General features: G+C 29.0%; 1 protein-coding gene and 1 non-coding gene across 2 annotated transcripts in view; both read left to right on the forward strand.

Moving 5' to 3' along the window:
• Nucleotides 1–15,214, forward strand: part of Sol1 (CUB domain-containing protein Sol1) — a 1,033,997-nt gene that overhangs the window by 400,221 nt on the left and 618,562 nt on the right. The window lies entirely within an intron of this gene.
• Nucleotides 12,629–12,732, forward strand: LOC143189372 (U6 spliceosomal RNA). Its single transcript, XR_013003831.1, has one exon. It is a non-coding gene; the product is annotated as a U6 spliceosomal RNA (small nuclear RNA).

Genomic DNA, 15,214 nt, shown 5'->3' on the forward strand with positions numbered 1-15,214 from the left:
TTAATTGGTAGGTTCTTAAATAAATATGGCCTTAGCACGTGTGACCTCAAGAAACAAAGAGTAATGAGGGTTAATTTTCTGGTAAAACCACTTTCTCCAACTCATTCTAACATTAGACAGTGTCGACATGGATGCCGAGTTTTAGAAAATTGCATCGTGTGTATTTTACTACCAGTAATAAATTTCTGTCGAAAGAGACTAAAACTTATCTTCATATATTAACACAGCATTATCCTAAATAAATTTCATGTGAAAAATTGTTTGAGCTCAAGAATTTTCTAAAAAGATTCAGATATATTCCTAACATTATATAACATGAACTATGAAAAATATCTGCGTATTTTAATGTAAATGAATTTTATAAAACAGTATAAGTGACTTATTAGTACATTAGTCCATTTCCGGATTCTCAACTAAAAGACATATTTGTAGCTCTAAAAACTATTTTATTTTCCAATAAGGGTTTTTGAGAATTATTCCCGAGAGAAGTTTTTTTAAGGAGCAAAATGTTGAAAACAGCACTACTTCCTACTCTACTCACTAATTTTAATGCTGGTTTTTGGAATTTGTGGAAAATTATTTGTGTAGGTATTCCTTCTACAAATCGGATATATTTATATCCAACTGGCCAAAAACGTTATTATGATGAATCTATAAGAAATTGTAATAGTAGATGAAATTTGTTTTGAAAAAGTGTCATTGAACCCTAGGAAGAAAATATCACTTGCTTAGGACACAATAGCCGGGTTTACTTCTCTGTGAGGTATTTTGTTTTCTTTCAGAATCATATAGATTCAAGTCTCGCCAATAATTACGAGAAAATACAAAAAATACATTGAATTATATTTAAAATCACACTAGTTGTTATTTGTATAAGTCATATTAGAAACAAGTGTTGGGCATATAATAGAAAGACCATTGACCCTTCATACCCTAATAATGGATGACACTAATCTATGGCAACTGTGCCGATAATACTGTTGTTACAAGGATAATAATTTTTCTAAACTTTAATAATATTGGAATTAATTTCTAAATGTATGTTTATTATTGGGAATAATTTAATACTTTATTATTTACGAAAGATGTCAATGATTCAACGATTCAAGTAAGAAATGAGTGTATAGAAATGTACAAAAGATGTAAATATTCACAAAAATACCTGCGTTGATTAGATGATGAAGTAAGAACTGGAGTTCGGGCAAAAGCATGGCAATTTAATCTATAATATCAATGGGTAGATTGGAATAATTCCAATTACCTAGAATCACAAATATTGGAATTGGGATATCTCAAAATAAAGTTTGAAAACCTTTATTTAATCTGTGTATTTCTCACTGGACCATAACAGTTTACATATACTTGATTGAAGTTTTCTAAAGAGGGACTAAAGCCGCTCGAAGCACATATAGCAGTGAGTTATTGGAATTTGAAAACATCCAATAAGAAAAGCCTTAAAATGATGGAACATCTTTTAATCTAGTCTACAGCGACAAAAGACTGCAGTTCAGCAGCAGTAGCAATTTGGGCATTCTGAAATTGTAGTACCAGTATTGTTATGATTAGTTTATGATTAAATAAAATTGTTTTCATACCAGTTAAAAGTTGCTTGGTTAAAATCCATAAACGGTTCAGAACTAATATATATTAATTAAGCTATCTTAATGAAGAATAATCAGAGATCTGAATTCCTACTCTATAGACTACGGATAGTTGTTGAAAATTAATATTTCAATCAACATTTTAACCAGGTGTTAATATTTTGAAACAAATACTAAAATCCCATTACCAATTAACGTGCTAATTTAGTCACTTATTTTATAAACAATACTAATTCAATTATCACCATGGGTAAAATGCAAATTTATTCGGCTTAATTGATATGCCAAATGTATTTATAAATTTTATTGTGGTATTCTTAATTAGTCAATCAGATGTTATTCATTTAAATATATGTTGTGCTGTTTACCAGCGGTATACTTGCTCTAATTTTTTTGGAATGATCTACTACCAGACAAAAAAGGTCATAAACTACATAGGATGCAGTACTAAAACAATGCCTCTATTTAGACATTTCCTAATGCTTGGCTGTGTTGGCGAAAGTGGTTTAACCGGAAAATTAACCCTCATTAATCTTAGTTTCTTGAGGTCACACGTGCGCGCAGAGGTCATATTTATTTAAGGGACTTGCAATTAAAGTTTGCATTATTAATTTGTTTACGGGACCATTTTGTTCTAACGCTAACAGTCCATTAGTAAACCGATTGGATCAAAATTGATATCCAATTTTCTAGGAATAATTTTGAATAGAAAATAGTACAGCTCACTGTATATGCTAACATAATGCTCCATATTTTATAGTTGTTTCAATAATACATTTAAAATCGTATTCTTATTTATTATTTTATTAACTTGTGTTAAAAAATAAAGTATTAGAAAATTGAATATACATTTTCTTTAACATTCATAACCAACTGCTAGCTCCAATTGAATGAATTGAATGGTTTCTTTTTAGTTTTTATCATTATATTAAGATATAATTACATGTACATTTCAGAGGCCAAATTACAAATAAATAGCCATTCTTAATAGCAACAGCGTTGAAGCAAATCTTCATCTTAGGCATCTTACTATACTATGCAAATAGTTTTTAAAAAGAAATCAAAACATGGAGCATAAACATGGAATAATAAACGATGTAATTCATATTTGTATATTGATTTCAACCATAGCGGGCACAATTAGGAAATTTATTATTATTTTTACAATATAAAAATTATATTAATGTAATCTATTTTTAATCATTAAATAAACTATTGATTTAAGTAAATAACTAATATAATTCATAATAGGTTCAAATAATAAATTGTCATATTTTTACATATTTTATCGTATTTATCTTTAAACATTTTAATATTTATCAGCGGTTGAACATTTAGCAAATTACTGATAATAATTCATAATTGTCCCATGCGTTTCACTTAGGCAAATTATGTAGTTAGTTTCATTTTTTCTACACATCTTCATTACTACATTAGTATAATATTTATCTTTCATAAATATTTTTCACCTAAAATATATATTAAAAAACAACAAATTGAATAAAAGCCCGATTTATTTGATAAAATAATAATTTTTAAATGAAATTGCATCGTTCATTACTTCTTCATTCCACTATTCAATCTTTAAAAGGATAGCTTTCATATTTTTTTCCTGTAAAAAAGTGTATTCATTTTAACCTATCATGTTATATTGCATTACTTTATGCCATATCTCACCATTAAAATGGTTTATTAAAAAAAGTTTTAAAAGGTAAAAGTTTTATTAATATCTAATCTTTAATTTGCCTTCTATGATATCGTTAATATATACTTTCTTCTCTGCCTTTTATTTTACATTGAGATTAAAGGATTTAACATCCTCTAAACTATTTTATCTATTTATTTTTATTGTTTTTATTAGTTACTAATGTTCTTTACAACATTCATTTTAACTCTTGTTGCACAACCTAATGTATTTATTACCTGCAATATTTGATTACTGCTGTGTTACGAAATATAATGAAACTTGTACCTAAACTAACCAACTACTAACAGCCCTTAAGCAGAAATATTTTTTCTTTACATAATATATTTTGTTAATACTATAGTAGGACCTGTCTTTGCATCATGTTTCTTTTTCTCAAAAGTAGGGGATTATAGTCAATTAGAGGAATTCAGAACAAAACAATTTCCCTTGAATCCTACTGACAGCTCCTGTGATAATATCTGCTAGCACTATTAAGTCTTAATTCTACTTACTCAAGAAACGTCGGTTTTAGGATTACGCCAGATATTTAAAAAAGAAAATACAGTTTATATCTAAGTACTATATAGTTGTCAAAATAATGTCAAACTCAGATTCTGTTGGCTACCGATGGATGATCTATTAAAACATTTTTTTTTTCAAAATATGAGTAAATTTAATTGAGTTTATTATTAAAACAACGTATAAAATAATATGTAGAAATTAGAAATTTGAAAATTTTGATTTTTAAAAATATTTTCAAGACTTTTCAAAAACTAAAACAAAAATACAACCGATTTCATGTAAATTAGTTCATTAGAACTTGAAATATTATGTCAGCCGTTTTGGAAAAGCAATTTCGCGAAAAATGCCTTTAAAGTTTCGTTTTTAAATTCCATATATCTGAAAATAACTTAAATTTTTAAGCACTGAAATTATGGAAAAAATCATATATTGACTTTAGAATACCCCCTTAATTCAAAGTTTTAACTGTTGCTTAATCGCAGTCGTTGCATGATTGGTCTGTTGCATGCATAGATATTAATCGACCCAAAATCTAAACTTTACTGCATTTAAAACATTTGTATTATTATATATTGTGTACGTAATCATAAAATAACGGCAAATTTATTTCTATCTTATTTTCTATCAATTTAAAATTATTGCTTTGACAAAGATAACTGCCATTTTTAAATGTACATATATTTTACCCCAGATGGATACCGGCGACATAAAAAGGTTTTTAGTAGCCGAACATAGCGGCATAAATGGAAAATAAAATTACTGCTTTAATAAGGTGTATTATGTTCCCTTTATTGGTGCTTGCTTTTACATCAGTTCCGTTAAATTAAATTTCTTGGGCAATTTCTCGTATATTTTTTCGCCCTTGTAAAAACATCGTCTCTATCGGCACAATAATATGCTAAAAATGTTCTTCCTTGTTATAAATAATTCACCATCTACATAATTTATTTTTATTCAGCGATGCAGTATCTTAACGGGACTAAATAATTTTGTGGTTAATCCCTATAATAAGGAATATATTTTTCATATCAATTTTATCCAAACACAGCAGAAAAATTCTCAATATAAAAATATAATGAAGTGGCATTGTAACAGTAATAATAATAAGTAATTTGTGTACTTGCATATTCAATACAAATAATTTGAAAGTAGTTACTTGGTAAAACGACGATAAAATCAAGACTAGTTGATCAAATTGACTGGATAAAATTTCATTAAAAAAGATAGTTCTTCTCTCAATCACTGCCAATGTTTCCCGGTTCATATAAATATAACTAATAAAACTATACAACTTTATTTATAACGGCACATATTTTTCTATTATATAAGAAAGGAAAAAACTTCATGTACATGATGCTTGGGTATTTCCGTTTTTAATAATAAAAGAAAACGGTAACGGTAAAAACATAAGCGGTGCAAGCGCCACTAAATAGTATAAATATAACACCTAGAATAAATTTTTAGTTGTTATAATTTTAATACATTCCTAATAAAACATTATGAAAATTGAAATGGGTAAGACTTTTCATCTGCACTTCAGAAAAGTGTGTTATAAAAAGGAAAAGATAAAACCTTTACTACCAACAGAATTCACGTAATACTCAAATGAAGATGTTACTTATCTATATATTAATACGCTACGTTTAGTTTAACATTAACAAATTTAAGTTTTTCTATTACCATTACTTAATTCCTTGATATGATTTGTTGGAACTATAAAAAACATGGCTCCAAAGACTATTAAACATAAAAGAAGACAAAAAAAGGGCAGCAGGAAGGTTAATAGGAAGTTAAAACATTGTATATATATAGCAATAACAAATTAATATGCTCGATTTATCGAAGGGTACATTAATATGCTATTATATCGCCATAGGGTTAATATAATTAATATATTTTTGAAAATAAGAAGAATCATCTGCCCTCTAAGCCTGTTCGAATTTTAAGAAATTTAGTGAATTTAATATCAAAATATTAATATTATTGTTGAAGAAGTAAATTCACAAATATACCTACAATACGTATTGATGCTATATTAATGAAATAATATTAAAAAAATTAAAACCGAAATCTTGTCAGAGTACCGAAATTGTGAGGTGGTTTAAGCACATGGCTCTAAATCCTCTATAGGAGTAGGTGCTCCAATACACCATGGCTATCACAATAAACTGTATAGACTATCTTCTATTTCCATTGTACTTACAGCTGAAACTAGCCCAATAACCCACGCCCTAAACATTAAGATATCACTTAGTAACCATGCTGAAACATGGCTAATATGCTCTGACTCGTGAAACCCGCTCCAAGTCATTTCCTCATATCCACTAGTGGTGGAGAACCTTGAATTGTACGGTCAGATTATATCTCGCCGGAACAACATCATATTCGTCTAGATCCCCATCCACAAAGGCATACCTGGGAACGAACTGGCTGATGACCTTGCCAAAGACGCTATAGCAAATGGTTAACAAATTGTAAATAATCTCTATTACAAGGGTCTTTATCCAGTTTTAGATGGTAGTGTAGATGGCCTAGTGCAACTTGAGTGGGACCTGCTGAAAGAACACAAGTTTGGCCTATTAAAAATAACTTCTTTTCTCCTGCTATCTATTTATGGAATAGTGATTTGCAAGTAAAATTAAACAGGCTATTGATTGGTTAAAGAAATTGGGAAAAATTTTGAGGTTATGCTTTTATATATAGTGATAGGACGGAACTAACTAATGATCAAACCTTATCCATTAGTTAAACAAAATGACTTATGAGTTTTACTAGCGCTCATCGACAAAAGATATTCAGAGCTTTTGGTCAAATCTGATATTGGTTTGAAGCAAGAATGACCATGTTGGCTGAAGAAAATGTGCTGTTCAATCAAGACAGCAATCAATGATATGAGACGTATGTAGTCACCCTGACAGAAATGTATAAATGAAGCCACCTGCGATTATTCTTGTTTCCAAAACTTTAGACAAATAGAGAAGCTACCATTGAAATAAAAATCTATTTCAATGACCTTGAGAAAACCTATTATTTGGACCGAATAAATAATTAGAAAAACGTTGGAACAAGTTTATTAAGTTAAAACAAGACTATGCTGAAAAGAAAAATCCTGAAATTATTTCAGTCAAAAACCGTTGATTTATAAAGCTGCCCTCATACCATTGTTAATATTCAACACAGTATATTTGTTGATATCAAGAACATCTTCCGTAATCCAAATAGTAGACCGATGTTTAAAGTCACATTAAAATATTAAATCCCCGTACTTTATGCTGAGTGCCTTAATGAATATAATTAGATTTGAAGTAATTGATTTATAAAACTACCCGCATGTCATCGTTAAAAATCAATACAGTTTATTTGTTTACCTTTAGAACATCTTGAGTTACTCGAATAGTAGAGCGTTGTTGAAAATCCCTATAAAATATTTAAACCACATAGTATATGCTGAGTGCTCTAATGAATATAATTAAATATTCCTTCCCTCAGATAATTGTTTGGTTTTTGTTAGTAAGCTATTAACTTTTTCCTCTTCTTTCATTAGTTTAATTGTCCAATATTCTTCTTAACACTAAGCCCGGCGCAAATATATTCAACTAACGTTTCTCCCTATTCAATAACTCCGAGAATTACTTTTTGCGGGAAAAACCAATTTACAACCCTCAAGTAAAAAAGGGGCGCTTTGATTTTCATTCAGCGTAGAAAAGTCCGACTTAAGTTTTACTAAAGCTTTTCTAGGTCAAACCCTCGTCATTACAAAAACTACACACAATGTAAACCTGAAATGGCCGTATATATTTCATTGGGTTTAAAGTTTTGTTGTACGCTGATGCCATTACATAATACTACATTAATTAATTTTGTTTAATATGCATTTCTCTAAAATTGGAAAAAAGGTGAGAGTGTGGGGAATTGAAGCCATGTAAGTATAAGTAAAAAATATTTAGATCATAATTAATTATTATTTTGGACGCTCATGACACTTATATGCCATCTATTACAGCAAATTGAACCAATCAAAAGTTAAAAATAAACAGAAAAGTTGTCCACAAAAAAATAGAATGTTCAAAAGTAAAAATTAGTTGCCGTAAGTTATTTTAACGATCTAAACAACAATGTGGCTATTTGTAGTAGCCCTTCAGACAAAGTCAGTCTATATCTCTAGCTATACATCTGAATTTCTAATAGTGTTACCACTTGGTATTTTTGCTTAAAATTGCTTGCAAAAGTATGCTTAAATTTAATCACGACTTCAAAAGTTTCATGATTTTTAATATGAATCAATTTTGAATTATCTTATATACATCTATATGATCTAATACTTCAACGTAAAGAACTATGGAAGAGTTAGCTAGTTAAAAAGACAATTTACTACATATGTAAATGTTTTGCACTTCATCACATAGTAATGTTGCAGCCGACCGAAGTGTCATCAGGAATTTACGAGTACCCCACATCACGTATAGTAATAAGACGAATATTGTTAACTAGAAACCATTTAATCAGCAGCTGTTTTAATAAGCTCTTGAAGGCTAGCACCGATTTTATGGCTCATGATGCTGAAAACTCATTGATAAATCGCAATATACTTTGTAACTATTTGATGAAAAGATAAAGTTATCTAAAGATATAACATGCAACTAAGGTTCCTACATTATTAAATAACAATTACTCACTAGAACATGGCTTCTTGAAACATGGCAAACTTCTTTTGATGCGAGAATAATTATTATCAACTATTCTTCTAAAGATAAGCAACACATAAGGCCTAGTAAACTATTTATGCTGCTGAAAAATTTAGAAGAAACTTCTAACATGAGAAAGCAAAATAAACAAAGGAATTTAAAATTGTTTGGTAAAGTAATATAAGAGTATTTTTCCAATTTATAAGCAATTTTTTTATTGTGAACTTATATTTGTTGTTTTTTACGTGTAAGAACTACATCGGTGCATAGCTGTGTTATATTATTCGATGTCGTTGGAACATTATATTGTAATAAGTAATATATGTTGTAGCTCTCACAGCTATATCATTTATATATAGTTTATTTATTATTTACCTATAGTAAAAGTTCTACATCAAAATCGAATTTTTTTAACAAATTATCAGATTATTAACATGCCTGAAATTGCAAAATAGCATAGATGTAAATTTATATTCATAGATAGTTGGGTGCATTGAAATATGAACATTCTTTTCACAGCAATTTTAATGAAATGTGCTCTCGTATTTTCAAGCGGTATAAAGGACGCCCTCTTTTATTTCCGTTAAAAACGGATTAAATAAAGTCTGGCGCATGAATATTTACGACAAGTCGGTTGTGTTAGGAAGAGGATTTAATATTTTATAAACTTCTTGGCATCTTAAGATATTTCTATTGTTTGACACTGAAAAGCCATTATATTTAATTGTAAAAAAAACAACAAGTTGAAAGTGCATTATGCATAACGTGAAGAGATTAATAGCAGGAAAGTTTATAAATGTAGAGGAAATCACAAAAATCTTGTTATATGAATTGAATTATTATATTGGAAAGTATGTTATAATATGTCATTTTAAATTTATTTTCGATAAAAATCTAAGACCTGTTGTGTTTAGAATACAATCTGTCAGCATTTTGTCTTCTAAGGCGTTCATTACATTCATTAGTCCCAAATTTTATGTAAATATATCTTCTGCTATTAAGGCATTGATAAATAGTGTTAATATTTAATGGTTATTAACAGAATCACTTAGTTTTTAAAGTAACTGAATATTCAATCAATCACGAAGAACTTACTTATTTCTTAAATATTTCAGTGGGTAATTATCAATAAAATTGTCATGAACATCCTTTTCTTTTGCACTGAATTCATTTTTGTTTTAATCTTCTTGTTGTATTCTGAATTGCTGTAATATGCTTAGAAGTCGTCCACAAAGAAATAATAAATATTATTCTCTGATTCCGCGTAAGCACGTAAAAGCTGTTAATTTGCTGATTTATTCTTCTGCCAATGAAAATCTCGTGATAATATTTGGACTAGGTGTCCACCAACTAACCGTATTTTAACTCTTCGGTTTTCTTTTGCAAAAGTAATATAACACGAAACACTATGTATCAGAATTTATAATTTAAAAATTTCGAAAGGATTTACAAGTTCTATGAGAACATAATTGGATCCCAATGGATACTGAAGGTTGTGAAAGAGTTACGTAAAATTACAGAGTTTGTGATAACACATATCACTGCTTATAACTGATTAATCAAGCAACGAGCAACAACTAGAAAAGAGTAGCTTATCACAGCACGCATCACATCGTAGGACCAATGAAAGTAGTACTTAAAAGAAACCAAAGATTGCACAGCGTTGCCAAATACTGCAAAATTTTACATGGCTAGGGAAAGACACGAATGAGCTGTAAAAAATTGGAATGGTTCGAAATTTTATATTATTCACTGTGGTACTTTAGATTTTCAAAAGAAGCATGTTACACTTGAATTGAAGTGTATAAAAATATAAAAACGCTTACTAAATAATTTAATTTTTATAAACTCATTTGAGTAAATTAATATAAACATTATATTCTTATTTTTTTGTGTTTACGTTATATCGACGTCGCACACGCTCTTCACAATGCATCGTCAAATATATAAGAAATGCTTCATAATAAAATCTCATAAATGGGATCTCATAAACCCATACTATATTGTTCTCTAAAACGGATTAAATTTCTATTTTGACCTTTTCGTGACCCCTGAGTAGTTTTTTAATCGAAGATATTCTTTTATTTCAGAACCTTACATAGATAAACGCACTTTTGTTCCCAACGGAAAGAGGATTAAACAAAAAATAAAAAAAACAGTTGAATGCTCACTGCTGTATAATTATGACAACAGTACTATAAATAAGATTTTCAAAATTATAATTAATTCAGAGCACAATATATAATAAGTGCAATAATAATATATATATATTATTATATATAATGAATAATAATTGTCACGAAATATATATGAGGTAAACTATGTTACAAATATTAAATAACTATTGGCTTTTAAATAACTATGTTTATCGAGTAAAAATAACTGAAATAAATATTGATAAAAAGCATATGTTATGATATAGTGAATTACTTTTTTTACCTTGAATGACGAGTGAGTTACCTTGAATAAAGATATTTAAACACCTACTAAATTACTTAGTATTCATCAAATCTTTTATGTACCTTAACATATACATTATTTTCTATATTCTATTTTTATTTTTGTGTTAAATTATATCGACATCGCATACGCTTCTTAATTTTCACAATTAATGGTCAAATACATAAGAAATGCTTAATAACAAAATCTCCACTAACCAGCATTTACATATTGAAGTAAAACTAATTTGTCTATAATGTGGCAACAACGAGTTTTAAGGATATCTTCTTTTGGTTAAGAAACAAAATTAACATCATTATTCACAATTCTGAAGAGAGTATTTTTAAATTTTGCCGAAGCGAATTAAAGCACACTCCAATTACTGAATGTTATTTTTATTCCGTCAGCATTTAGAAAAAACGTAAAATGTTTTCGATTATATTTATTTGATACGCGAATCTTTAATATGCTCAAGTAACAAAATATCGATATGGGAAAGAAATTGACAAATAACGAGAATCTCTTGGCAAACAGCTAATTTCGTTTCGTAGGTATTTCGACACGAATAACATTTTCCGAGAGAGATTTACAGAAAAAGGAAAACAGTTCATTAAAAAGGTATTAGAAACGTTGGGTATTTATTGCAGAAGTGTAATCGATTACTTGGCTCAAATGAAGCAGAGTTTGGCCGTTTATTTGATAGATTTTTACATGGATCGTGTTTATTTTCACGAGAAGGCGTATTGTGTTACTTTAATGCACTATAAATAATTTAACATAGGTAATATTAAGTAAAACCTTATATGGACGTAAATAGTGTTCAAAAAACTAAGTAAAATAAACAGAGGAAAAAACGGATGAAACAGTAAAAAAATTACTTTCTCGTAAATATTTATGAGTACGGCCGGAACTTTTAACTATATTTTTTCTCTAAAATGGATTAACTTTCTATTCTGACCTTTTCTAGACTCCTGAGTAGTTTTTTAATCGAGGATATTGTTTTATTTCCGAACCTTACATAGATAGACACACTTTTGTTCCCAACGGAAAAAGGATAAAACAAAAAAATAATAAAACAGTTGAATGTTTACGGCTGCCAGTTGCTTTAATATTTTATAAACCTTCTTTCGCTTTAAGAACGTTTTATTGTTCCCAAATGATATCCTAAAGTATAAGAAATTTATAATTTTTATACGCTTATTCGATATTTTTATGGCTATTGTCGTTTTTATATCAGTTATACATTATAATTTATTGTGAATTATATTGTATTGCCTGATACTATACAATATCTAGATAAATTAATATATAATGTCTATAATATTTTTTTACGTAGTTATAAAGCCAAATAAAAATAGGAACTAGCTTTCAAAGTTTCTCAGTTTTAGTACATTTATTACATTTTAACTTTGACACATAACAAAATTCTAATCTAAATAAAATAATTAAACAAAAATGTTATGTAATATAATATATTTTAACATTATAGTAGATGTAATGCATATATTATCGAAGAACTTATAACTACAATTAATTTTACAGCCACAATATTTTATAGATTAGAGTTGTTTACGCCATATTTACCCCACACTATATAGGTAGAGTTCTATACGCGTTTTTTGTATCGCGTGTGGTATATTCGAGGGCCTAGTACACCTAATTAACAATTTTATATCTGAATAATGTATATTTTAGTCGCTTCGGCGGTACATATACTAAAATTGGAACGATACAGAGAATATTAGCATAGCCCCTGCGCAAGGATGACACGCAAAATCGTAAAGCGTTCCACATTTTTGTCTGATTTCAGTAAAGACAGTCTAGCCTCTACTTATAGCTATCAGAGATCTACATACAGCACTGGAGAGGAGGGGAGTAAGGATAAATTATCTATGGGTTCCCTCTCACAGGGGAATTTCCGGTAACGAAAGAACTGGCAAAAATGAAGATTCAATTAAACTAAGCGTTCTATTTAGTAAGGAAGACGCTAAAACACACATAGGGATTCTATATAAAAAACTGGATCAAATAAATGAGGATCTCCTTATGGAAAATAACAAGTTGATCAAGAGGGTCTTTCATCAATCTCCTACTATTAATAACTCGAGCAGGTTCCAACTGAGCATCCTTGCTCGCCTGCGAATAGGACATAGCAAACTAACTCATGAGCATTCACTTAATCACTTCATTCTCCATTGATTCCTCTTTCATAAGCCTGTCTCGGTAATTGTCAGCATTGAATAATAAATTAATATTCATAAAGATTTATTCAATCACCGTCACTTTTAGAATCACTACTCAAGTGATTAACTAAGCTTTTTATTTCCAATCTATCAAAAACTTGGTCACGATTCCACCATTTGTCAATTTCTTCTTCAATGTTTCTAGCAGAGCTCATTCAACCCGAAGGTGTTATTGGCGACAATGCTTCTTTCCATAAATCCAGATAGCTCTAGTTTGAATATCCTTCTCGACCTGAATATCTAATATAATAATTATTTCCACTACCCCATATCAACTCAATTGAATTCATAATTCATATTCATAATTAATAGAGAGGAAGACGTAATACCTTGTGGTCATAACGTTTAGCTATCTGATCTACCATGTATCTTTTCTCAGGCTTATTTCTAAAAAAGTAAATTATATAAAATTCAATTAATTACCAGTATGATATGGTCCATTGTCCATAACAATAACTAATGATTCCTTGAAGTTCTTTTCAAACCATTAAATAATAAACTAATAAAATCATTCCTGTATGCAGCATGAAGAACTATATGTCTGCAATGAACTATTAATAAATACTATGACTAACAACACAATCGATAGTTATTTCAACGTTTACCTTTTCCATCAATTTTTGTTATCTTTACACTATTTTTATCATCATCTTGCCATGACAATGTATCATTCTGAAATTTCCATGTTTCATCTAAAAATTGATTGAACCTATTGATATAATAATTCTTCTTTGATATGATTGTAGGATTTCAAAAATTATATTCTTTTAAAAGCAATGACTAGAGATTCTATTAAACCCCGTTGTGGGTTATCTTTACATCACTTAAAACCTATTTTACCCAGCAGAGTATGAAGGGATGTCCTACATCCCTCAAATAGTTGCGTATCATTCCGCTTTTTACGGATACTTTTAAGACTAATAATTTTATCTGAAATAATTGTATTAAATTATGTTACTACTTACTGTTTTTATACATTTCGTATATTTAATATTTTATACAGCTAGCATTTAGCTCATCTTAATTCCTCGACCGTTTCGCATAAAAACAGTTTCTTTTAATTGTGTTTAAAGTTATTTTATTTTTTTAAGATATTTTAGTTGCCCTGTCTGTACGTTAGTTTTATATATTATATTAGCACTAGACTTTTATATTATATTAGTTAATTATTACAATTAATTAATACAATTTACACATTACATTAGTACTATTATTACATTAGTACAAAATATTATTTAGTGAAGCTGCAACACGCTAACTTTCGACAGGCACATATTCATGACGTGTGTTCAGTGCGGTTTTGAGTAAACTCTTATTTTGGGAAGCTCTTATTTTTGGGAAGACTATTTTGGTATCTCGAAATATCCGGTATGTTTTCTTAAAATAACCTTATGAAATAACTAAAACCTTGAGTAGGCTTTAATCCGTATATTTATCATCCCCTCAGAAGAAATTATATGTACATTTTCCAAGACTCACTTAAAGAAACTCGAGAACTGAGGCTGAGCCCTTATGTTTTCTTTTTTCTTTTATAGTGAATTAACATTGGACCTTATTTCGCATTTGGAACATCTTTTTATTAATATTCCTCAAACTGTAAACTATTTTAGCAAACGATATGTCAAAGGTAATTAAATTCATGTTCAAAATAATCTGGCTCCGATATGATGAAGGCCTTATTAGCCTTATAACGTGATTAGTGATTGGGTTACATAACCTGGTGGTGTGCCTGAAGCACTGGCATTTTAAGTAAGTTCGAGTAGTATTAATGTTCTGTCCTTTATAATATGTCTCACCGCATGTTACAATCTCAGACCATTTCTTTTTTGCTATTAAAATCTACATCACCACATTCAAATCATTGGATCTAAACCAGATAAATGGCAATTGTGATGTGAGGGAGCATCATTAGAAGCTTCTGAATATGTTTAATGGGTTTCGGCAACAAATTTATTTAAATTAAACAACAAAATAATTAATATCAAAGAGGCAGTTTTAAGCATTTCATGATTATCATCTGTATACGTTAAATAATTC

This window comes from Rhynchophorus ferrugineus, unplaced genomic scaffold (genome assembly GCF_030347505.1).
Source record: "Rhynchophorus ferrugineus isolate W39M unplaced genomic scaffold, kcgeb_rfMv2 rfM1, whole genome shotgun sequence".
Classification (NCBI taxonomy): Eukaryota; Metazoa; Arthropoda; class Insecta; order Coleoptera; family Curculionidae; genus Rhynchophorus; species Rhynchophorus ferrugineus.